The 27,894-nt window shown below is 38.5% G+C and overlaps 1 pseudogene; it reads left to right on the forward strand.

The window, feature by feature from the left end:
• Window positions 1-279: 279 nt before the first annotated feature.
• The window catches only part of LOC122746910, a 38,264-nt pseudogene continuing 10,649 nt past the window's right edge, over window positions 280-27,894 (forward strand).

Raw genomic sequence — 27,894 nt, forward strand, 5'->3', positions numbered from 1 at the left:
AGAAAGGTCATGTGTGTGTGTGTGTGTGTGTGTGTGTGTGTACGTGCGCGCACGTGCGTGTCTTTGTCTGTGTATACACATAAACCTACAAGATTTTAGCGTACTACAAGCATATCAGTTAGCACCTTGCCAAGTCAGTCCAAAAATCTAATGCAGCCTTGGGACAAGTTAGTACAATTTTAAGTCACAAATAAGATAGGTGAGTAAGGTCCTATTGCACACTGCCTTGGCCAGATTACATCTAGAGTATTGTACTTAGTTTTGAGTGTCATTTTTACAATGAACAAGGGCAAGGTAGAATATATTGGGGTGGGGAGGGCTGGCAGTGGTGTCCGGGATGGTAAGTGAATTAGAAATCATGTCATAGGAGGTTGAGCTGAAGAAACTGAGAATATTTATTTTGGAGAAGAGAATCCTTATGGGGACATGACAGCAATTGTCAAATATTTGAAGGGTTGTTAAGTGGAAGAAGGATTAAATTTATTCTACTTGGCCCTAGAAAGGAATACTAGGACCTTTGGGTGAAAAGTAGCTGAAGCAGCAAAACTAGCACTGGCTTTAGAGTCAGAGGACCCATTTCTACTACTTACTACCTCTGTTCCTTGAGTATTTCATTTCACTTCATTAGGACTCAATTTTTTGATCTGTAAAATGAGAAGGTTGGAAAAGACAATCCTCAGTTCTAAATCCATTGGGAAAAAACCCAAATTGTAGATAGGTATATTTCAGTTTAGTTTAAGGAAAAAACAACAAAACTTTCTTACAAAGCTTTCCAAAAATTTATTAAAAATTAGTCACCAGAAGTCTTCAAGCGGAGATTTGATGATCACTCATTGAGATATTCTAGCTGTGATTCATAATTTGACTAACAATTGGACTACATGAATTTTGAGGTTCTAATGGGGATATAGTCACGATCAACTAACATTACAAGTGATTGAGTTAATATAGACTCCTACTAATTAATATTACTTAAGAGTAGAATAAACTGGTGTCTGTCAGTTACTTAAAATATGATTATATATATGGGGAATGATTAAATAAATTGTGGCCCATGGAATGCTGCAACATAAGAAATTATAAAGTATTGTGAAAGTATTATAAGACTTATATGAACTAATGTAGACTGAAGTAAGCACAACCTGGAAAACCATACACATAGTTATTACAACAATGGAAACAGAAAGAACAAGGCAAAAAAAAATAATAATTTGAATGTTTCGTGATTAAAATGACCATGCTTGACAACAGAGAAGAGATTTTTTTTGAAGTTTTCTCTTTCCCTTTTTTGAAGAGAAACTATGAGCATGGAACATCAAATATACACCCAGGTTCACCTGATATGTCAGTTTTGCTGAATGCCTGAAGACTGAGTATAGGAAGCTATGGAATATATTCCAAAGAGGAAGGTAACATATAAATAAAAGATATTGATAAAAAATTTAAAATATAATTATGTTTCAAATTTTAAAATACACAAGAATTAATCCCGTGGTATCTTACAGATGAAATAGGTCCTTGGGGGCTTTGAGATGAGTAGAAACATTCTGACCAAAATGCTTCCTAAAATGAAATAACTTTTCTACTATACGGTTCTTATACATTTTGAAACTTGCATATCCAGTTTTTATTAGAAATAGTTTCACCATAGGCAAACTGGCAAACCCTAAAAACCCAAGATCCTTCTCTATCTCACATTTATAATTCTCTTTCTCAAAACACAAATTGTGAAATTAACCTGAAAAAACTGTCAAGTTTGTCTTCAGTGTCCTTACCACCTCACTCCTTTCCACTTTTTTAGCCACCTTTTTTTTCCCACATGTGCTAGATGCCATTTTGTCCAGAAGCACATGGCCTAAACCAGAGGTATTAAACACTCTGGGGCAACCAGATTAAAATGTAATTGGAGGTGGGGGCAGCTAGGTGGTGCAATGGATAAAACACCAGCCCTGGATTCAGCAGGACCTGAGTTCAAATCCAGCCTCAGACACTTACTAGCTGTGTGGCCCTGGGCAAGTCATTTAACCCTCATTGCCCCCCCCCAAAGTAATTGGAATATATTTAAATATTTAATAAAATAAATAAAAATATAATAGAATATAGATAATGGTCATTTGTGGTTTTCTAGGTCTAAGCCTGCAGGGATCCTTTTGTATGGTTTAGTGGCCCCCATTTCTATTTGAGTTTGATACCACCAGTCTAAACTAAAAAATTCTAGACTTTATAGACTGTCTTACCCTCACAAAGGTATTTAGATCATTCTTTGTTCCTCCTAGTTCCCAAAGCCTAAAAAATATAGAAATGAATAAATTGAGTTATAATATTAAATATTATAATGTGGTATATTATAGTATATATTGTCATACATACTCACATACATACTTCATTATAGGTATTGAAGTGGATAGAGCACCAGACTGGGAGTCAAAAGACTTTAGTTGAATCTTGCCTCAGACTTATTGCTAGTTCTGTGATTGTGGGCAGACTCTGGGTAGACTGGGTTACTCTTTTTTTTTTTTTTTTTTTTTTTTGCAGTTTGTGGAATTTATTTTCAGGGGCCTTTCTAATTTTGATTCCAAAGTCCAAGCACTAGTAATTCTGGACATATAAATAATGAATAATGGTACACACACACACATACACACACACACACACACACACATCCCTCTACCATTAGTGTGGTGCAGACTCAGCCTGAGGTTTGAAGTTTGTATAATGTCCTGCTTGGCTGTCTTCTTCTTCTTTTTGCTTTGAATAGAATTTTATTTTCCAAAATATATGTAAAAACAAATTTTAACATCAATTTTTTAAAACTTTGTGTTCCAACTTCTCTTTCTTCCTCCATTCCCACCCCCCACCCACAAAAACTCAAGCAATTCAAAATAAGTTATACATGAGTAGTCATGGAAAAATTCCCATATTAGCTAGTTGTGAGAGAAAACAGTCAAAAAAACCCAAAACTTCAGATTAAGGAATTGTCAAAGAGGAAAAGAAAAAAATATTTAAAAATGTGTTTCCATCTGTTTTCAGATAACATCACCCAGCCCCAGTCTCTTTATCCCTAAAATGGGAATTAATAATGGCACTTACCTCACAAGGTTGTTTTAAAGAATGAATTGTATATGTATGTATACAACCAAATACACATCTATATGTATACCCAAACATATGCATATATACATATATGTATACATACATATAAAAAGACTTGTATTATGTAGGTGTACATTGTATTAGATACACATTGTATATGTGGGTATATTTATACATATATATGAATACTTTATAAACCTTGAAGTGCTATTTGTTGTAATATATCATATAATAATGATTTTATAGTTACATATAACATAGTTAAATATTATATACAATATATTATAGCATAGTGATATATTTATATATGATAATATAATAATTTGTTATTTATGATGATGATGATAATGATAATAATAATTTCTTAGAGTCAACTAGGTGACATAGTAGAAGCACTCAATCTGGAGTCAGGAAGACTGGAGTTCAAATCCAGCATCAGATAGGTATTGGCTGTATGAACCTGGACAAGTCATTTAACTGTTATCTGCCTCAGTTTCCTTAGCTATAAAATGGACATAATTATAGCACCTACATCACAAGATTGTTTGGGGGATTAAATGGGATAACATTTGTAAAGTGCTTAGCACAGTTCCTAGCACATAGTAGACATTCAATAAATGCTTATTCTATTCCCTTCCTTTACACATCCCTCCTATTTATTAAAATCCTAAGAATCACTGTGACTGAAAACTAAGCATGTTAAAGACACTTTAGTGATGAATTTTTCTGAACATGATGAGGCTGACCTCCTCTGACATCCAACCATTTGGCCCATTCTTGAAGTCTTCCTGGAGAACCCAGAGTTTGCATAGACCAGTTAATAATAATCCCATTGGGATTCAAATAGAACTACTTGACTATGCCTTAAACCCAGATCACTCTGGATTTCACTGATTGGCCAATAATAGGTTCCAGTTCAAGCCTCATTTGGGCATTGTTTGGGTTTTGATGGCTCAAAGTGATTGTAAGTAGCAATTGTTTCTCTTCTGACCGGGGTCTTCCCCTCCCAGTTTGATTTTTTTTTTTTGAGTGGCAAACTAGGCCATCTTTTGCATCATTTCTTACTTTGCCCTAAATCACTGAATGGGTATTACTTCAGACAACTGAGACTTGGGAAAAACGTAGGATTAAAAAGGCCAAGATCTCCCACTGCATCTGGGATCATCTCCAGTTATCTTACCAGTGGACTCAGATGACCCTGGAGGAGAGAGTAAGGCTGATGACTTTGCACAGCCCTGCCACACTTAAAATCTGATTCACTTCCATCCAAATCACCTTTCTGATATGCCAGTTAATGTTAATTATACATAACCATATTTCTTAGACAAGATCCTATACTTGATCAAAGTGGTAATCCCTCAGGAGGGTTCTCCACCCTTTGTGAAATGCCTCTAGAAGTCTAGCAGTAGCTCATAGATGATTATAGAAACTCAAAGGCTGAATATTCTCCATCTTCAGGATCCAAGGTGATTTTAGGAGTAGGAATGGACTTCTGTCTACTCTTAGGCCATATGAATCTACTCTTCTTCATATGATTATCAAATCATAGATTTATATTTGTAAGCAATCTAAGAGATCATCTAGTCTAACCATCTACATACGAGGTTTATGAGAAAACTGAGACTTGAGAGATGAAGTGACTTTTTCATTCCAAGTCACACAGGGCCTATTTATAGCAAAGCTGGCATTTGAACTTTGTCCCTGGTCTGTGAAAAGGGGGTTTTTTCTGCTCTACAAACCTAATACTTTTTCTAGGTTGACTTAAAGACAAGAGCCAATAAAAAATATCTTCTCACTTGATAAATCCGCCAAATAATAATTATAGCTGGAATTTATATAGGACTTTACAGTTTGCATAGAACTTTACATACAATATCTCATTTGATCCACCTAAGAACTCTGTTACCCATAACCTCTCAGTGCCCTTGGCAAGTGTCCAAGACCACAGTGTAAGTTATAGAGCAGGTGCTGATCTGGACTGTTAAAGGGCATTTTCTCAGAGGGAGTTCCTTCTATTAACGAAATTTCAAGTCCAGTCTCAAAGGAAAATGCAACTCAGCTCTGTAGGGTAGCCATTACAGGGACTATTATCCTTATTTTTCAGATACAGAGATTGAGGTTGAGAGATATTAATTAGGTGACTTTCTCAGGATCACACAGCTAAGAGTTGACTGAAATAGAATTAAAACCCAGGTCTTCCTGAGCCCTAATCCAATACTCTATCCACTAGGTTCATTCATTCTCCAACTGCACACTCAGGGACAAACCAACCAATAAAATAAAAGAGAAATGTTAGATCATTTGCATGGTAGTAGAAGGCAAGGATTAAACTGAAGAATAAATTATTGATGGTAGCACTCCGGTTGTCCATGGGGGAGCCTTCCTGGCGCCTCTTAATCCACACTATCCAGACTCAGAACAATTCCACAATAGTGGAATATCATGACATCTTGGATACCATGCTGGAGTCACTATGTTCCCTGCTTTCTTTAATGACACTAGTGAATCTCATAAGAAAATGAACCCAGGAAGTACTTGAGTCTATTACACATAAAAGGCAGGGCCTACCATGGAGAATGGAAAGAAAAATTTGTCTAGCAATAAAGAACCTTTTTAGACTCCTCATTCAGCAGATCAGATGAGAATGACAGAAATCTGAAGGGCAAAGATTCAGGGCAGATGGTAAAGCTTGGTGGTCCTCCATCTCACCATAAGGAATAGAGTTGCTGAATCTCATATCTCCAAGCCAAGTGACTCAACAAATAGCCTAGATGTGTTCTGAGTGTACCACCCTCCCAAGGGGGAAGGAGAGAGGGGAGCATACAAGGGGGGAGTGTACCTCCCCAAAGGTGGTCTTCTTGCTATCCAGCAAGAGAGGGAGACCTAAAATAAATGGGTGGCCAGGTAACTGCAGAAAACTGCAAAACAGAGATGATGTGCAGATAGAGTAGACTGCTCAGAGCAATTTATTGGCTATGGAAGGATCACTCAGAGGATGCCCTTGAACTGCAATTGCAAGTAACAATATGGTGGTGCTATTAACCTGATTCACCTCACTTGGCAAAAGGTCACTTTATACTTGACCCATGCTCAAGGGTGCTGGTAACGGAACACACACACACACACACACACACACACACACACACATACACACACACACCACCACCACCACCACCACCACCACCACCAACAGAATATAGATAAGAGACCTTTAACAAAAACACTTGTGTTGGCGGCCCCAGCAAAAACTCTATCTCACCCACTAAGCACATTTTCTAGCTTTCAGTCAAGAAGTCATTGGCAGTGTCACTGTTTGAAAACTGCATGGCTCAGATGTTTCTAAACCCTTTTAATCCATTACAAAGACCTCCCTTTATTGTTGTTTTGTTTTCGTTTGCTGCCCTACAGTACGGCAGCCCGTGCTCACTCCTGATAAGCAGCGAGCCATGCAGATGCTGTTTGGTTCCCTTGTGTGCTGGGCCATGCCCAAAACCTGCCAAGGCCCAAATGTGGGCTGAAATACGTCCCCAGAAGCCAAGGCAGATGATGACACCCTGAACAATGGCTAGCAGGCTGGGAATCTTCAAAATAATGCCGAATTAATTTCCGTGGTACAAATGACATTTGCTCCCTGCCTTGTGTTCCGGCTGCAAGACTGCTAATGTAAATAATTTCTTTCTAATCAAAGTGAGATAGCACCAGGCTTCTAAACCAGAGAGAAAAAGGAGAGAGACTGCTTTAATGATAAAAGGCTTTTGAGAGATGTCCACCACCATAACCACCACCACCACCACCACCCCCATCTTCATATGACAGGAATATGGGAATATGGAGCCATTCTGAGATAAAACACAGAGATTTGCAATTGTTGAAGGAACAGATGACAGGAAACCAATGGGAGTTTAGAAAAGCAAACAGGAACAGACTAGGAGTAAATAGTGGTAGTCAAAATAAATTAATATAAGAAGCAAATAATCAAAGAAACAGTCAAGTTCATTAATCTCTCATACACATACACACATATACATATACACACATACACATACATACATATATACATTCACACACCCCAAACCCTCTCCAAACTCAGGATATATTTATTTTGGATCAAATCCTTGGTAACCTGCCATTCCAACTCCTCAAGGTCTCTCCTACTTTCAAGTCAAAACAGAATGTAATCCTGCATCTGAGAATTAAAATAGGACATCTAAAGTACAGAAACAAACTTTTATATATACATAGTGCAAAACAGCCCCCTCTCAGAAGTGTCTCCCTTTTAACACAGCCTGGTCACAACTTTCATCATCAGGCTTCTTATCACAGTAGTTCATATCTAGATGTATTATAGAATTTGAAGATTTACAAAGTTTTTCCCTCACAACAGTTCTAGAAGATAGGTTAAGTACCATTAAGTCCCTTTTATGTAGTTGGAAACTGAGGCTCAGAAGTAGAGTAATTTTTCCAGAGCCACCTAGTTAATGCATGTTAGAAAAAGAATTCAAACCTGCCTCTCTTGTTCAAATCTCTTTAACTATACTACCCTATCTCTCTAACTTTTCTTTTTCTTTCTTTCTTTCTTTCTTTCTTTCTTTCTTTCTTTCTTTCTTTCTTTCTTTCTTTCTTTCTTTCTTCCTTCCTTCCTTCCTTCCTTCCTTCCTTCCTTCCTTCCTTCCTTCCTTCCTTCCTTCCTTCCTTCCTTTCTTTCTTTCTTTCTTTCTTTCTTTCTTTCTTTCTTTCTTTCTTCCTTCCTTCCTTCCTTCCTTCCTTCCTTCCTTCCTTCCTTCCTTCCTTCCTTCCTTCCTTCCTTTCTTTCTTGGCGGGGCAATAAGGGTTAAGTGACTTGCCCAGGGTTACACAGCTAGTAAGTGTCAAGTGTCTGAGGTTGGATTTGAACTCAGGTCCTCCTGAATCCAGGGTCAGTGCTTTATCCACTGAGCCACCTAGGTGCCCCTGTCTCCAACAATCTGGATCAGAATCATAGAATTATAAAATTTTAGATCTGGGAAGGACCTAAAAGAACATCCAGGCAGCTCAAAATCTAAAGAATAAATCTTCCCCTGGTGGTCAGTATGGTGTTGATCTGACCTTCCTGGTACATGCTGCTTCCTGTGTCTCTCTCAGGGTGCCTTGCTGCTTCCCCTAGTCTAGATTGTCTGCCCTACAAGTGGCAGTTGGTGAGGATAGCGGCCCCTTGGCTATGGTAATTACCACTCAGCACAATAATTGTGAGGACTGTAATGATTATATTATGCTACACACATTTGTGTGTCTTATCATATCCATTAAGGTTTCTTCAATGCATCTAATAAAATATTACCCATCTATTATGGGATCATAAATTCTTGATGGTGAGGATGATGATGCTTGTGACTGAAACCTAAGCCTCCCATATTAAGGAAAAGAAGAAAAGTGGCAAAATTACTAAAAATGGGCAACATGTAATATTATCTTCATGATTAAAGGATTGTTTTACCTTCAGATCTACAACAGATCTTCATATTGAATGAAGTTTAAACCTAATAAAGAAATTAATGTAGAGTTCATCAAAGCTGAGGCGTACATATACGCCTATCTCTTGACTTTTTCTCATTAAATTTTATGGTGCAAACAAAGTTCTCTTTGCTGCCCTCTTTCACTGAATGACCCTTCGTACTGCACCAAACATTAATCAGCCCTCTCTGGCCCAACTAGATGGAACTACATCATAAAATTATTTTCATTATGAGTAGTAAGCCGCCTTTACTTTTTATGACTTGTATAATAAAAAACAAGAAAATATGCAATTTTTACAAAAGATAATATGCAATAACATGGAGCTTTTAAGTTAATGGGACATAAAGGGATTGGTACTATTAGCAAAAAAATATATACAGCATCATGTACTTCACACGATGCTTCAGTGGTAAAGGTGTAGTATTCATTTGGGTTCACATGGCAAGAAAGGAGCAGAGCCTCATAAAAGAGCCATAGCACATATAATATCAATTTGCTCAATGTCAGTGTACGCTGACCTTCTAGTACAAACACTGGCAGATGGCCATTGGTCGTGTACCCTAGAGCTTTTGAAATTGAAAATCAAGTAGCAGCTTAGCTTATATTTTCTGCGCCAATGACCATCATGGTGCTCATTGGTAGAGCTGCATGAAACCTTAGCTCCTGCCCCCTCTTTGCTCTCCAGTAGTTCTGTGGGAGTGGAACAAGTGGATGGCAACAAGGCTTATCCCTCAACACCTGCCACCTTCCTGATAAACCTGGAGCCCAAGTATGATCTGTCCCCCTTGCAACAATGGGCCTCTGCTGTGAAGGTGGCTGAAATGGGCAGGTTTGTGTTGCCACAGCCTGGTACCAGGCTCACAGGGAGAGAGTGCCAATGCATTTGAACAAGGAGGGGAGTGGAACAGTCACCCCTCCAGAAGACTTGTCTCTTCAAACTTTTCATGAAGTCAGAAGCACATTTTTTTGCTCAAAGATTTCCTCCCCCTGCTGACAGCAGTGAGAAAATAGCACAGATTTCTGAAAGGGATGATGAGCTGCTAGTGGTGTGTGTGTGTGTGTGTGTGTGTGTGTGTGTGCATGTGTTGGGGGAGGGCGGTGTTAGTGACTGGACTCTCTATCACTGGGCCTTATCAAACACTGGGGAAAATTCTATAGATGCTGCCTGGCACAAGAAACCAAAAAGGCTGACTACCGGAGAGAGTCCAGTTAGTTCCTTTTCATCAGACCAATCCTATAGACAGAAAACCATAAAAACTTATAATTAGCCCCATGGTGATGTTAGTACCACATCTTCAGTCCAGGCAACCCAAAGGCAGAAAAGGATTTTGTAGCTGAGAGAGAACTATCTAAAAACTCTTCCCTGTGAAAACTGTCTCTGAAAATGAGTTGCTATGCTCAGAAAATTTCAGCAGTATGACAAAAGGGAAGAAAAGTACTTGTCATAACCATTTCTTTCCCCTTCATCAAGAAAAGCAACAAGGAATGACTTCCCCAAGCATCTATTAAGTAGATGCTCTGAGAAAAGTACTGGAATTGTCACTGGCAGTACAAAGATAGAATAAAAACAACCCCCACCCTCAAGGAGCTTGCATTCTGTCAGATTGGAGGGAAAGGAATACAATTTGTAAAAAACTAAGTGAACACAAAAGTGTAAATCATTAATACTGATTTCTTAAAAGGCAAGAGCTGCTCATTTTTTTTTTGGTGGGGCAATGGGGGTTAAGTGACTTGCCCAGGGTCACACAGCTAGTAAGTGTCAAGTATCTGAGGTCGGATTTGAACTCAGGAACTCCTGAATCCAGGGCCGGTGCTTTATCCACTGTGCCACCTAGCTGCCCCCTGCTCATTTTATTTTACAAAACCCCTAGTATAGTGCCACAGATAGAAAGGGTTTAAATAAATGCTTTTGATAATAAGTCCTTTAAAGCAACTTTAACAGAAACCCATCATTTCTAGTCCAGCATGTCTACTAGCTATTCCCTGAATGTCTCCCACCTCCATGCCCTTACTCAATGCCCTTATGCCTGTAACACCCTCTGTCCTCAGCTTGACCAGTCTAAATCCTTTCAAGGTTCACTCAGGTGCCACTTATCCTGGGACATCTTCTCTGGTATCCCCAATTGTTGGCATCCTCTTTCTTCTTCAGTACCTTTATATTCACATTATATTCCTCCCTCATGCCCCTCAACCCCAGGATAGATAGATAGATAGATAGATAGATAGATAGATAGATAGATAGATAGATAGATAGATAGATAGATAGATGATAGATCTAGATGTATATGTAGAGATATAGATATATATGTATACATTTATATGTATACATACATGTGTATGTATGTGTATATATCAAAATATATGTACATTTATATACATGTGAACACATTTATATGCATGTGTATTTAATTTTTCTCTTTATTTTTAAAATGTTTTTCTTTTAAATTCTGAACTTAAGCAATAAAAGAAGCCCTTCCATCCAGTAGATTGTAAACTTTTTGAGAGTGGAAAACATTTCATTTTGTCTCTGTATCTCAAGTGCCTTGCACATAGTAGGTGTTTAATGAATGGTTGTTCCATTGAATTGAGAATGTTAGATAGATGACATTCCATGTGTCAAATAATAGTCTACAGTGGGATGCTGCTAAGAAATGAAAACTCTTTGCAAAGAATAAAATATTAGAGGTATTATATATAATTATATATTTATTATATATAATTAATGTTAGAGGTAAAATATTAGAGATCTTAAAGATCAGCGTGGTACAGTGTATAGTCAGAAACCTGGGTTTGAATCCTAATTCTGCCACTTGCTACTTTTCACTTTGAGCATTATAGTCAAGTAGGGCCACCAGGTGTCACAATGATAGAGTGCTGGGCCTGGAGTGAAGAAGACTCTTCTTCATGAGCCCAAATCTAGCCTCAGACACTTATTAGCTGTTTTACCCTGGGCAAGTCACTTAACTCTGTTTGTCTCAGTTTCCTCATCTGTAAAATGGGCTGGAGAAGGAAATGGCAAACCACTCCAAATATCTTTGCCAAGAAAACCCCAAATGGGATCATGAAGAATCAGACATGACTGGAAAATGACAACAAAAATTTCAATTAACAACAAGTATTTATTAAGCACATCATATGTGCCCAGGTACCTTCTAGGTACTGGAGATACAAAGTCAAAAATGCGATCCTGTCTTCAAGGAGATTAATTACATTCTACAGGAGGAGGCAACATGTATTAAGTATACACAAAATAAGTTGCTTAGTCTACTCTAAATCTAGGATCTAATTTGAGACTTCATTTTACTGTTGAGGGTAAAGATTCAGTCACTAAGTTACTGGCTAAGTTACTGGCAGTGCTGGGACCAGAACCCAGAACTCCTGACCATGCAGCACTAAGTCCTTTTTGTTATTTTTCACTTATTTAGTCATGTCTGACTCTTTGTGACCCTGTGGACTACACCACACCAATACTGTCCATAGGATTTTCTTGGCAAAGATATCAGAGTAGTTGGCCATTTCCTTCTCCAACCCAAATCTGAGTGATAATTTTTATCACTGGGGTGTTCTATTACCCTTGCCTATCATGGGGTCCCTGTCTGGATGGGCACAAAATTTGGCCACAGGCCTTGCTTCCTACCAATGGGTTTGCAGCACCATGCTCCCCAAATAAGTGCTAACAACCCATTTGATGATGTAGGAAACCTTGGTGAAGAATGGCCTGGCTAAAATAGAGACAGAGAGAAAGAGAGAGACAGAGACAGAAACAGAGACAGAGACAAAGATAGAGATAGAGAGACAGACAGAGACAGAGACACAGAGACAGACACAGAGACACAGACAGACAGAGACAGACACAGAGAGCCAGACAGAGAGTGACATAGACTGAAATCGACAGAGATAGAGACAGAGACACAGAAACAGAGAGAAAGAGAGCTTGAGATAGTGAGACAAAGACAGAAACAGAGATGAAGAGAGACACACAGACAGAAAGAGAACATTTATTATCTGTTAAGTACCGTTCTTACAAATACAAAAAAAATAAGATGGCCCCTATTCTTAAGAGGTATCAGTGCTAATGGGGAAGAAATAAATAAAGAGGAATTTTAAAAGGGTGCAGGGAGGAGGTAGAGTATTCCAGAGTAAGTTGAGCTGGAAGTGAAGTGTATGGCTGGGTCCCCACAAGAAATGGCAGTCCCAGTCAAGCACGTCACCAATTAGGAGAGAGAATCCCAGCACCGAGTCATTCCAAGTTGGGCAAGACAGCTGATAGGGAAGTAGAGGAGTCTGAGAGTGAATTAAGGTGGTAGTGTAGAATATAGTGGAACCTGGCCGATTTTATGTTGGTCCCTTCTTTGGAAGCATCCCATGCTGCACTTCACCAGGTCCTGCCAGTCATCCATAAAGCCTGCAGGACCCGATCGTTGCCCTGGAAAGAGCCGGCTCCTTGAGAGACATGGATTCCCCTTGGCTTCTCCGGACAGCAGCCTTGTGGCGTACGTGTGCTTCTATTTAAAATGTCAAACCCTTCCTGAAAGCCTTCCTTTGTTCTAAGCTCAGTTTAGTCATTGGCTTCCCAAAAGATTCCACAGAGTTGATGTTTCCGTTCCCTTAATTCACTGGTTGTGATGACAAATCCACAGCCCAGCTGTCTCACTAGCAAGGGGAGTGAGTGTAAATGTTGCCCAGTGTTCCTCTATCTCTGTTCATTCTTCGGGTCGGAAACAGCGCTGTCATGCTATAGGTCGCCATTCACAGGACATAGTGAGATTTTCCCCTTCCGTGGTGGAAAAGCTCCTTTAAAAGGAAGCCTCTTTATTTCTCTGACATTTCCACTGTGAAAAGCTGACCTAGTTCCCTCGGAATAACAAAAGCAGCATACAGGAGGAAACAGAAATCAATGGAGAGTGAGTTGATAAACCCAGGTGAACTCTGGGCCACTTGAGTTTTCACTCGCTCCATTGGATGGAGAAGTGACCTGTGGGTTGGAGAAAATAACCGGAACTTCAGAAATTGTTAGGTTTCTGCATGGAGCAGATGGATCATCTCAATATGTGGAAGTCTTTCTAAACTCTACATTTGACATTTGCTTTGGTGATAATGTTCCCCTGTCAGCCAGGAAGTCACCAAAACTTATCAGAACCTCTCGACTTGTGGTTAAACAACTGGATAGTTTTTTGATTGCAGAGCACGGACCTTCAAAAGTTACTCTGAAGCTGTGTAGCATGTGGTCTATGGTACTGAATTCAGGGCAGCTTAAGGAACCACTGGATGGGAGTACATATCCACTCAACACTCTCTCCACACCAGCACCAGCACCATCACAGAATGTCCTAAAATTTAAAAGGGTGAGGTGGTATTACCTCAGGTAATGTGTGTATGCATATGTACATGTATGTGTATGTGTATATGTATGTGTTGTGAGAAAATAATGGGCTTTGGGGTCTCCCAGAAGCCCCTGCTCCAGGGCCTAACCCAGAGAGCCTTGCCTGACCTTTCTTGGGGCCAGTGGAGACTCAGGAAATGTAGGTGGATCTTGGACTGTGAATAGGGACAATTACAGTTCAAAACTACACCTATCCGAAAGCCTTCCCCTCAGAGGGTCTGTCCTCTGTACTCTGACATCAGCGTACTGCTCCGGATCACCCTCAAGTCCAGTAATCCAATGGATTTGAATGATGCTAGCCAATGAGCTTTGAGCAGTTTGGAAGTACCCCAGTGAGCATACGCTAGCAGGCTCTCTCACTCTTGGGCCCTGGAATGCTGAAGGGAGCAGAGGTGCTTTTACTTGCTCTCTATCTTAGATAGGCCTTCTAAACTTTCCAAGCCATATGCTCTATCTTTTACTAATACTTAATATGTTTTAATAAATGCTTACTGCCCAAAACTGGTGCAATACCCTCTAATTTCTAAGTAACAATATATCAGAAATCCTAGCTAAGTTCCCTAACACTTGGGACATAGATAGGGCACCCCATAAATTTTTAAATGCCACAGTTTTCAGGTGTATGTGTGTGTGTGTGTGTGTGTGTGTATATATATATATATATATATACACACACATACATATATATGCACACACAAATATATACATACACACACACATGTGGGTTTGATATACACATATGTGCAAACTGTATATACATATGTAAACTATATATAACTACACACAAGCTATATACACTGTGTATACACACTTATACATATACATATATATGCAAATATGTACATATACAAATATTTCAGAGCAATTAGTGCTAAGTATGAAATCACCCACATATATGAAGTTACGGGCCAGAGATAAAATAATAAAATAGATATATGTGTGTATACATACATATACATATATATGTATTTTATCTCTGGCTTGTGACTCATTATGTGTGGACAATTTCATACTTAGTACTAATTGCTCTGAAATATTTGTTTGAAAGCCAATTCCTTTCTTAAGGAATCTATTTGCTGCTTAGTTACCCTCCTGAGTCTACCCATAATTCTTTCTTTTCTCCTTCTGGAGAAAATCAGGAAGTCTGATACCTAAATTACCTTTCCTCCCCTCTTATTCTTTCCAGGCCCTGTCCACATTATGAAGTCATAACTCCTTTTGTGCCAATGAGGCTTTATAGCCATAAATGCTACTCATCTTAGATGAGGGATTCACTAAGCCAATTTGTTTCTAAGGCCTGCAAGTTGTCTGGCTCTGTCCTCTACAGAACCAAAAGGAGCTCTTTGTTAGCTTTTGTGTTCTGTTCATTAGCTTCCTCTGGGAATGCCCAAATAATAGCGACAAAGGGAGCCAAACTAACTCCAGCTGGTGGGAGGGTTTTAATTCAGCTTAATGCCAGTTTGCTCTCTGTCTTCTAGGATGCATTCATTCCTCATCCTGCAAACTTTCAGTCCAACATTCTCTTTTCATTTCTATTCCAGTATGCAATTTTCCAATTCAATCCAACAAATGTTTATTAAGGGGCTCATTGTATGAAAGACACAGGTTGACTCAGTTTCTCATTCTCTTTCAGAGTGCCCATCTTGTCCCCATCAATCAACAAGCACTTAGTGGCACTTGCCATATTCCAGGCATGGCACTTGGCCTTATGAGAAAGAGAGTTTCTGACCTTAAGGAATTGATATTCTACTAGGGAGTATAGCATGTTTATAGAAAATACCCCTCAAGAAATTTAATATTTTGCTAGGGGGTGCAGCATGTTTACAAATATGCAAATACAGGCTCTCTCTCTCTCTCTCTCTCTCTCTCTCTCTCTCTCTCTATATATATATATATATATATATATGTGTGTGTGTGTGTGTGTGTGTGTGTATCTGTAACTACATTGGTATCAATATTATTGTCAATATTCATACCAATGTAGTTATAGGGCTATACCGATATAGACACAGATATACACACATACATTTATATAATAAACATTTGTTAATTCTTCACAAAAGGGAATAAACAACAGAATTTTAGTATTTTATGTTGATAATGTATATTATGATTTATTAAGTCTTCCTTACAACAACCTTAGTGAATTAGATAACACAACTACTATTTTCCCTATTATCGATAAAAAAACTGAGGCTGAGAGAGATGAGGGGGACTTTCCCAAGGTCACACAGCTACTAAGTATTAGGACCTTCATTCAAGCCTGAGTCAGGTATTGTCTGACTCAAAATATAGCATTCTCTTTCCCTAAGACCATGAGACAGGAGTGGAAGGGACAAAAATAGGGGACAGTGACTTATTTGGCTAGAATGGAAGTAGGGTAAGGGGAGGCTGGAAAGGTAGGTTGGAGCAGATTGTGGAGGGAGTTAAATGCCAGTATGAGGAGCTGATTTGGCAGGCATTTGGGAATGGGAAGAGGCAGGGTAGCTATTGAACAGCTGAGTGACATGTTTAGAGTAACACCTCAGGAAAATGATTCAGGCAATGCTGTGAAGATTGGAGAAAGGAGAGATTGGGAGCAAGAAGACCCATTAGCTTCCTTTTATAATAATCTAGACAAGAAAGCATGCAGGCCTGACTGGAAGGGGAAAGGTGAGACAAATACAGTATCTATGGCAGAGGTAGAAACCAGATTTAGTGACTGATTAAATGAAGGATAAGAATCAATACCATATCCCAGTCTTGCTCACATCTTCTTTTCCTAAGGAAATCTTCCTTTGACCCTGACCTTCCCTTAAGATAGAATTCTTCTTATTTTTCCCTTCACCATCAAATTTCTAGAGAAAATGGTTTATTCTCACTTCTCCTCACACTCACTGCTCAAACTCTTTATACTCTGTCTTCCATTTCCAAAGATACTAACGACCCCCTTATAGGCAGATCTAATACATTTCTTCAGTCCTCATCTTCTTTGGCCGTTCAATAATCGCCGCTATTGACACTCTAATGATAATAGCTGGAATTTTTATAGTGAACTTACATAACCTGTATAGCACTGGCAAAGCACTTTGTATGTATTATCTTATATAAACTTTGCAACAGTCATTCCATTTTGTAGATAAAGAAACTGAGGATCAGAAAGGTTAAATGAATTGTCCATGGTCACCCAGTTAGAAAGATCCAGAGGCAGATGTGAACCCAGATTTCCTTGACATCAGGTTCAATGCTCTACCTACCATTCCATACACCCTTTGTTAATTAAAAAAAGAATTTATTTTATTATGAATTTAAGAAATAAAATAAGCATTTATATAACATAGTGGAATAGAAAAAAAGATGATTGTGCATGAAACTACAAATCTATTATGTACAACTTGTTATTCCTTTAAAATAGAATAAAGGTATTAAATATAATATAATTAATATAAATTATAAATATAATATAACATAATATGTATAAATAAATATAATAAAGGTATTATATAACTTTGTTTTTTGGCTTCTTTCCTGTCATCCATGGCCACCATTAGGCATGAATGTATACAATACACATATACATACACACATATATCCATGTATATATGTGTGTGTGGTATGTATTATACATGTGTGTGTCCGTGTGTGTGTGTATATATATATACATGTATGTGTGTTAAAAAAGGTGTATGGGGCAGCTAGGTGGAGCAGTGGATAAAGCACTGGCCCTGGATTCAGGAGTACCTAAGTTCAAATCCAGTCTCAGACACTTGATACTTACTAGCTGTGTGACCCTGGGCAAGTCACTTAACCGTCATTGCCCCACAAAAAAAAAAAAATTTTAAAGGTGTATGGAATGGTGGGTAGAGTTTTGAACCTGAAGTCAAGGAAATTTGGGTTCCCATTTGCCACTGAATCTTTCTAGCTGGGTGAGCATGTGTGTGTGTGTGTGTGTGTGTGTGTGTATGTGTATATATGTGTGTGTATGTATATACGCATGTGTTTATATGTGTGTATATATACATATGCATACATAAATATATATGGGTATATATACATACACACATATATATGTAACACCATTCTATATCTATTTCTGTTTATCCATTTCCCCCCTCTGGATGCATATAGGAGCTTCCTTCATAGGTCCTTTACAATTAATATGAGTATTTACAATAATCAAATTGACTTCATCATTCAAAATTGTTCTTTAAAACAATATTGTTGTTACTGTATACAATGTTCTCTAATCTGTCCACATTCCTGAGTGATTTTCTTAAAACACCACTCTCCTTACGTCAGTCTTGTTCAAAAGCTTTCCGGATCCCATTTCATTTGCTCCCACTTAGCCTGCCATTTCAGGCCTTCTCCCATGTAACTGGCTCTAGTCAATCTTCTCATCTTATCTCGCATTGTTCCCCTTCATGTATTTCACATTTGAGTCCAAATGAGCTGTTCATCATCTCCTGTTCATGTCTTTACCTCTTCTGCTTCTGTGTTTTGCTCACTCTATCTCTCATGGCTAGAATAGACTTGCTTCCCATCTCTACTTTTTGAAATCTTTCCCATTCTTTGAAGTCTTTCATCTCTAAAGCCTTTCAGCAGCAGAAAGTCCTCTCTTCTCCCTCAAACCTCTCAGAGGACTTTGTCTGTATCCCTCCTTTGTACTTGTAGTCAATCAACATGCATTATATACACACATGCACATACATGTAAACACACATATGTATGTCACACACACACGCATTCACACGTGCCAAGCACTGCTAAAAGCTAGTAATGCAAATACAAGTTTTTTTAAAAAGTCTCTTTCCTCAAGCACCTGACATCATAATGGTGGAGTATGGAAGGAACAAAGCATAAAAGGAAACCCAAAAAGTGGGAAGAGGAGTATAGCAGAGGAAGTCCAGAGTGAAATCTGGAGTGGAATGAGAGAGGACTGCCTTGGGCACCCTCTTTAAATGGAGGTCCTGAGAGATGCGTCCAATCAGAGAGAGGACCTTTAGAGGCAGAGAGCACTTCCAATGCTTGAATCCCAGGACAGGAGTGAGACTTCAGGATAAAGAGCTGGGATGTGGTAGAGGAGGTCTACAGTACACTGTGGGGAAAAAAAAGAGAGAGACAGCATGGTATAGTGTAGAGTTCTGGACTTAAGAGTTAGGAAGACATGATTTGCCCAAGGACATACACATAATTAAGTATTGCAGAGAAGCAAGATTTAACCCAGGTCTGGCTCCAAAATATTTTTTCTTCCTAAAAACCATGATGCCTCCTTCTTCTATAGAATTAGGGCACATCTCCAGCTAGTTTCCTTTTAGTGTTCAAGTGTCTTGGCACACCTAAGCACAGCTTGGTCCTGCTGATGGCACCAGGCAAAAGAGAAACGTTGTCCTGGAGCATTTAGAATGTGGATTCTTTTTACTTAGTTTTTGGTGTTCAGTCATGTCCTACTACTCTTCATGACACCATTTGTGGCTTTCTTGGCAAAGTTACCTGAGTGGCTCACCAATTCCTTCTCCAGCTCATTTTACAAATGAGGAAACTGAGGTTTAACAGGTTAAGTGACTTGCCCAGGATTACACAGTTAGTAAGTGTCTGGAGGTCAGTTTTGAACTCAAGAAGATGAGCCTTCCTGACTCCAACTCTGGCACTCTATCTACTGTGGGGACCAATTTTTAATTGGGGAGTGCTAGCCAAGCGGCTCTCCACAATATTGGGGCAAGGAAGGAGACCAGCAGCCTCCCTTAAAACAGAACAAGATTTATTTTAACAAGAATGAACTTTAAAAAAGACACAAACAGGATCTGTAGGATCAAGGGAAGGGAAATAAAATGGGGAAAAGGAAATTATAATACCTAAAAAAATACCACTGCCCAGGAATCAGCTGAAAATATGCAGCAGAACGCCTGTCGCTTTCCAGCTTCCACCTAGAATGCCCAATTCTCCTCCCCCAAATCTAGAAACACCCCACACAGTCCCAGCCAATGGGATGGCCGCTCTGACAGTCATATGACTGCCTTTACTAGGCTTCCAATCATTATAATTTTGCCAGGCCCATGTAGGTGTCAGCGAGTAAGGTGCCAGAGCCCTGGCAACAGCTACAACTAGTGGGTGGAGCATCGTGCGGTTTGCAGAGCCCCAGGCCAGTGCACTCCGAGGCATAAAAACCTCAAATCACAATTAATTCTTTACACTACAATATCCAAGTAATGATACAGCTAGCTAGACTAGCACTTGAGAAGATGTCAGTGAATCTACAGACTCCATTTTTAGACTACAGTCAGCAAAAAATTTTTGAATTTGCTTATCCAAATAGACATGTCCTTCCCTCATCCCCTGACTCCTGTCCCCGGTAGAATATAACTTTCTTAAAAGCAGGTATAATTTGGTTTTTGTTTCTGTATCCCTAATGTCTAGAATGGTGTCTTCAACATAGACGTTTAAATATTTCTTATATGAAAATGAATCAAATGACCTAAAAGGGCTCATAGGAGATCAAAGATAAGAATTCAATTCAAAGGAACATAGGATACTGGAGCAAAAGGATCTTAGATGTCTAGACCAACTTCCTCATTTTTCTAGAGAAGTGAAGGGAATTGCCCATGAACGGGCATTCATCAATAGTCAACAAACACTAATTAAGCATTTACTATATACCACACCTGTACTAAGCATTAAGACTTCAAAGAAATGGAAAGACACAGTCCTTTCTTTGAGGAGTTCACATTGAATGGGGGAGACAACATAAAGATAACTTTACATATGTAACATAGATCTGATGTAAAAGAAGGTAATTTCAGAAGGATGACACTAACCATTGAATGAGAGAAGGACCAGGAAAGACCTCCTGAAGAAGGTATAACTTGAGCTTAACTTTTAAGGAATCCAGAAGGCAGAGGTGAAATATGAATGAATATGTGGAATGGTAAATAGGAGTGAGGAGTAGAGAATAACATTGAACTTGCAAGCCCTAGTGACTAGGAGAAGGGTGATGTCTTTGACATTCATAGGAAAGGTGAGAGGAGGGGAGGGTTTGGAGAAAAAGTAACAAGTTCTGTTTTAAATATGTTAAGTTTGAGATGCCCTTTGGGGCATCAAGATGTCCAAAAAGCAGTTCATGATGAAGAACTAGAACTAAGGAAAGAGAACAGGGCTGTTTGTACAAATCTCAGAATAATCTGCATAAAAATGATCATTGAACTCACAGGAGCTAATGAGATCACCAAGTGAGTTATGGGGGAAAGAGAAGAGAGAGGACCCAAGACAGAGCTTTTGGAGGGGTCACCTACAATTAATGGATATGATTTGGATGAAGATTCAGCAAAGGAGGCTGAGAAGGAGCAGAAATGCAGATTGGAGAAGAATAAGGAGATAGTTGTATGAAAACCTATAGAGCTAGTAATTGTCAGAGGTAAGATTTGAACTCAAACCCTCTGTCTCCAGACCTAATTCTCTTTCCATACTCTCCATCACACCATCACTTCAATTCAACAAATACCCATTCAATCAATTTGAGAACTTTAGTGCAAGACAATATGTTCAGTAATTCTCATAATTCATGAGTCCTTCATGGTACACTGCTTTTTGTTGTTGTTGTTCAGTCATTTCAGTTGTATCCAACCCTTCGTGACCCCATTTGAAGTTTTATTGGCAAAGATATTGAAGTGATTTGCCATTTCCTTTTCCAGTGGATCCATTTTGTCAGGCAATAAAAGGTTAAGTGTCTTTCCCAGGGTCATACAGCTAGGAAGTGTCTGAATCTGGATTCGAGTCTTCCTGACTCCACTAAGCAATCAAGTGCCTCTCTATGATACACTGCTAATATCTCTCAAAAAGTGAGGAAAATGAGCTTGAAAAATTGGTATAGTTTTAATTTTTTTCTTTTTTCATTGATTGGATTTTATTTAAAGTTTTGAGTTCCAAATTCTATCCCTCTCTCATTCCTTCCCTCCCTACCTCTCCCTCCCTCCCTGAGGTGGTAAGCAATCAGATATAGGTTATATATGTGCAATTATGCAAAACATTATCATATAAGTCATTTTATATAAAAAGACTCAAGTAAAAAAAAGAAAACACAAAATAGCATGCTTCAGTCTGTGTTCAATCATTATCAGTTCTTTTCTGGAGGCGGATAGTATGCTTTATCATTACTCTTTTGGGATTGTCTTGGATCATTGTATTGCTGAGAGTCGTTAAGTCATTTACAATTGCTCATAGAACAATATTGCTGTCACTGTGCACAATGTTCTCCTGGTTCTGCTCACTTCACTATACATCAGTTCATATGGCTTTTCTGAAATAGGTTCATAGGTTTTTCTGAAATCATCCCGCTTGTCATTTCTTATAGCACAATAACATTCCATTTCATATACCACAGTTTCTTTAGTCATTCCCCATTTGATGGACATTCCTTTGATTTCCAATTCTTAGCCACCACAAAGAGGTGCTATAAATATTTTTGTACAATTTTTTCCTTTTCTCTTTTTCACAGATACTATTGTCAACTGTTTCCCTCTGTCCTATTCCCTTACCAATGATATTTATTCTATTATCTATCTTCTTTTACCCTATCCATCCTCAAACAGTATTTGCTTCTATTCAGTATTTTTTATACAGAAGGGAAGATCATGAGTGGGATCACATTATAGAAAAAGCAGTCTCATTTTGCCAGGAAAGCTAAGAAAGCACAAAAGTTGTATACAAGAGATGACGTTCTATACTGGAAAGAGCACTGGTTTCAAATCTAAAGACTTCCATTCAAATTCTTCCTCTGAAGCTTATTACCTAAATGTCCCTGGGTGAGCCATTTAACTTCCCTGGGCCTCAGTTTCTTCATCTGTAAAACAAGGGAATTGGACTAGAAGGACTAAGAAGTAGATCTATGATTCATGTCTGACCATGCCAATTTTAGACTCAAAAAAGCTCCAGTTGCTTCCTATTGCCCCTAGGATAATATATAGGCTTTTATGTTTGCCATTATAGGCCTTTTACAATATGGATCCAGTCTACCTTTTCAGAACCATCACACATAACTTCATGTTCCTATTTGACAGACCAACCAAATGGCCTATCTGCTACTGTACAAACACGCATCTCCTATATCTCTGCCTTTGAACCAGTAGTCCCCATTCTTGTCATGCATGCCCTCCTCATGTTCATCTCTTAGAATTCCAGCACACTTCAAAATTCAGCTCAAGCACCATCTCATTCATGAAATCTTTCTTGACTCACCCCTCCTCCCAAAAAGAAAGAAAGAAAGAAAAATCAAGAAAGAAAGAAATCAAGAAAGAAAGAAATAACATCACCTCTTCTATGAATTTACATTGTAGATTGTATTATTTTTATTCAACAGTAGGTGTACCTGTTTTTGTCCTGATGGATAGAATATATTTCTTGAGGGAAGGGATTGTTTTTGTTTTTTGTTTGTTTTGTCTTTGTATTGTCAATGCTTACTACAGTAGCTGGAACATAGTAGTCATTTAATAAATGCTTGTTGGTTGATTGATGGAAATGAGGACAATAAGACCTTTAAATTTCCAAACCTCAAAGACTTTACTCTGCAAGCATTCATTAACATTACAAGATGAAATCTTTTCCTTAATGTCATCACATAATATGAAGCAAGGACACAGATAGAGCTTTACTTAATATATCTAAATATATTTGTTTTATATAGTTTTCTCCCACTTAAATGCTTAGACAAAGCTTAAATGTGATATAAAAGCAGTTATTCATTTTCCAACCATTCTGAAAATTTGATCCTTTGCAAGAAGATACCAAGATAAAATGGCTCATTTTGCTGGGGTGAGGCAATGTTTGGAAGTAAGGGTAGAAGGGAGCATGGCAGAACATGGTTCCAGGACTTGCCAACCCATCATTAACAGGAAGACAGTGTTCCCCTGTTGATCCTTTCTGTACTTAAAGGGGTGTGTGACCAATTGTAACAATGAAATGATAAGTCTCCTTGTGCTCGAAGGATGTGGAGAAATTGTCTAATGTCATACCATCCTGAACATAGCCATACTGTATGACTTTGGGAATCCAAGCAGGATTGGATATAGTTAAATTTTGAATGGTATTCCTTCTGGTAATGCCACGCCCTGTAGGCTTTTGCTTTTGGAGGAAACTTGACAGATCAGTTCGAACATTAGTCTTACAGTCAAGAAGTCATAAGTTCAAATCTAACTTCAAACACTTGGTAACTGAGCAGGTCAATGAACCTTTCTATACCTCATTTTCCTGAACTGCAAAATGAAAAGTTTGGACTTGAAGACTGGAAAGTCTCTTTCACTTTGAAATATATAATCCCATGAACCACTTAGATTTTAGGTGAATTCGTTGCCATAGGGTTTTTAGTGCCATGAGGGTTTTATTCCTGATAATATAGACAACTAAGCCCCATTACCAAATCACAGCTGATTCTCCCCAACCCCTCACCACAGGATACACAATCACCAACTTTATTTCCTTTAATAAATGTGATGAATAAGCCAAGAGATTTCAATCACTGTTCTAAGCACTATACAGAAATGAGGAAATGGATATTACATCTGCTTTTGGGTTTCTGAGTAAAGATTGAGATGTGGACAGTTATGAATAACATACCTATTGTAATATGCTGTATGTATCAAGTCTAAATTTGTTCTGCATAGTTATATTTTGATCATTGACAATGCTAAAGATTAGTGGAAATCCAGCAGTTCAACAGATAGAGAAGTAAAAGTATCCAGAATCCAGAATCCAGACCACAATCCAATTCCCCTGATGGCATCTTAATACTCAACAAAGACAAGATTTCAAGGACTCCAAATGAACATTTTTGTTTTTTCCTTCTGTTACTATATACATCATCTGTAATATGTATTTTCCCTTTCCTATGTTGTTATTAGTATATTGTTTGTTAGCATAGGTTATGATAGTCTGTTATTTTTATTTATTTATTGTTTATTATTTAATGTTTCATCAAGGAAACACCCCGTGTTTCTTGATGAAACAAAGGGGGAAATGTAAAGAATTAATTGTGATTTGAGGTTTCTATGACCCCATCTTTGCCTAAAATTAGAAACCCCGTGCTCCCTGACCTTGCTTCAGCAAGTACCCACGCACCTCAATGGGCCTGGCCAAATTATAATGAGAGCAACCACACAATGACTGAAAGCCGGGTGAGGGCAGTTAGGTGGCCTCTGGCATAAGGAAGCTGAAGGGGGGCTGGCAGTTGTAGAGCAGCTTGTTAATTCTGTCAATCAGGGCTGCCGGCCAATTAGCTTGGGGCTGTGTGTCTGTTTGCCCTGTTTCCTGGGAGCCCCGGGGGTTGTTGGGAAGAAGAAGGAAGGAGATTGGCTATTCTGCCATGGAGGTGGAAAAAGGCAGGACGTGGCCGTGTGTTCTTCTGAGCCCTGGCCAGTGGTGTGATTCAGGTTTATTGTTTCCTTTCCCCCATTCTTTTTTTTTTCCCTTTCCTTTAATTCTACTGATCTTGCTTGTTTTTTAAGTTTGTTCTTGTTAGTATAAACCCTGTTCTGTGTTTGAGGGATGCTGTTGGTCTCCTTCCTTGCCCCAATATTGCGGTGAGCTGCCTAGCTAACACTCCCCAATTGGAATTTGTCCCCTACACTATTAAAGAAGAAATAATGAAAAAAAAGAAAGAAAAAAAAACATTCTGAATAAGCAAGGAAGAAATACAGAGGATAAGTCTTTGCTTGCTTTAGCTTCTGTCAATGCAGACCTCAAAGGTACCTAAACCATCCTCAGGAGTTTTAGAATGATTCCAAAATGTATATTTTAGTTAAATGTTCTTTCTTGGATATTCAAATAAATTTGAGAATATTTCTTGTGATTGAAAGGGCTGTTAAACACAGGAATGGGTGACCAAAGACATGTGGGGAATGTTTGGTAAGCTTTGAAAATAGGAGTGCCTCATTATCATGGGAGGGAATATAGTGAAGTGGAATGGGTACTAAATTTGAATCCCAGTTCTGCTATCTACTACCTATATGACCTTGAAGAAGTCAATGAACCTCTAGACCTCAGTTTCCTTCTTTCTAAAAATGAGGAAGTTGGACTAGATAGACTTTGAAGCCTCTTCCAGCTGTGCCTTTGCCAACCAATCATTAATAGGAAGGCAATGTTCCCTTGTCAATCCTTTCTATATTTACTTGAACTAGCAGGGTGGACCGGGGTGTGCGACCAATTGAAACAATGATATGATAGGTCTACTTGGTATTCTGAGCAAAAGAGAGAGATATGGACAGTTGAAGAATATGCAATTCATATATTCCATTGCGAATTGAGCTCTAAGATCCCTTCCATCTCTAACTAAATCTATGATACTGTGACCATTTGTTTCTAATGGTTTATATGAACTCTGTATAAAACCTAGAGGTTTTAAACTTATAAATATATTAGCTTATATTATTTAAAACTTATAAACTAAGTGACTTATAAAGGTTCCATCTAATCCTAAGCTTTAGTGATTTGGTGATAAAATATCATTACATTGTAGATTGTTTTTCAATCTTGCAGCCCTCAACTACACTTGACAAAGAACAGTTATCATGCAAAGCTACCCAATTTCGGCACCAATGTTTAATTTGATTCTTGATTTAATGCAGTTTCCTTTTCTCTATAAAACGATAAATCATATAGAATCATCCCTTCCTGGCCAGCCAGTATAGAGGACTCTTGGGTGCTATAATGGCAAATGAAATCATTTCTCAACAAAAGAAAACATCTGATGAACTAGGGCATATTTCTCTCTTGTTCAGGAGCAAAAGGGCATTGAAAGGAGACTGGATTTATCCATATTATTACTAAACAATAGATATAAAAATAACACATCCTGCAATTTGAGAAGCTTCCCATCGATGGGGACCCACTGCAGATGGGGAAGCTACAGTTAGCAGGCATTTCACAAAGGGAATTTTGGATTCTGGGATATCTGGTTTGGTGCCATGACCCTAATTTGACAGGATTCATAGAACAAAAATAGGAGGCAGTGGGTGGGAGTATTAGGGCTTTCTCTACCTAGGGAGAAAGGAAGAAAATCAAAGTTTTACTCATCAGCATCATTCAGAACAAAATGTTCCATTTGATCATTTCCATTTAGGTAATTTCTTATTCTTCTGGATGCCAAAAATTCTCACTTGAGTATAGTCTTTCTCAGCAACAGAATTTGGAGATTAGAATTATCTTGGAGATCCTGAGATCTGCTCTTCTGGGCAGGGTATTTGTCACTCATATTGTTTGCTACCAGGAAGTTTTTTGATTAAAAATCCATCAGTTTTGTAAGAACACAGAATCAGAACTGTATGGCATCTTAGAGGGTCAACTAATCAATTCTCTCCTTTAAAAAAATGAGGAGACTGGGGCCCACAGAGATGAAATGTTTTGTCAAAGTCACACAATCCTGGATTCAAACCCAGGTCATCTGACTCTAAATCCATTCACTGATCACTCAGCATTAAATTTGTTTTACTCCTAGATTCCTGATGGTCAAGTGAATTTACCTCTGCTCATGTTGCCACTGCTGTAAATTCCCTTTGTTGGCTTTACAATGAGAACCTTGTCCTTGAGCTCACTTGCAGGAAGACCATTGTATTTCAGGATTCTCTCCTTCCCTGCAACAATCTGCTTGTTATAAGCTTCTGTTCCAAAGGCAACCCACTTGATATAGGAGGACAGGAACTTTCTTTGGTTATTAGGCAGCATAAAGAGGTTCCCAATGCTGAGTTACATTCTCCCTTCATTTCTGAAAGGGAGCTAGCTATCAAAGCTTCCCTATGGAGAAGGATGTCTCTATGTACCCTGCTTTCAGTGAATCTCCAACTTGTTAGCTTGAACAATGATCTTGAGGATAACATAATAAATAACATCAATAACATGATTTTACCATGATTCTATATGTATAACCCATATTGGATTATCTGCCACCTCGGAGAGGGGGGAAAGGA

This window comes from Dromiciops gliroides, chromosome 1 (genome assembly GCF_019393635.1).
Source record: "Dromiciops gliroides isolate mDroGli1 chromosome 1, mDroGli1.pri, whole genome shotgun sequence".
NCBI lineage: Eukaryota > Metazoa > Chordata > Mammalia > Microbiotheria > Microbiotheriidae > Dromiciops > Dromiciops gliroides.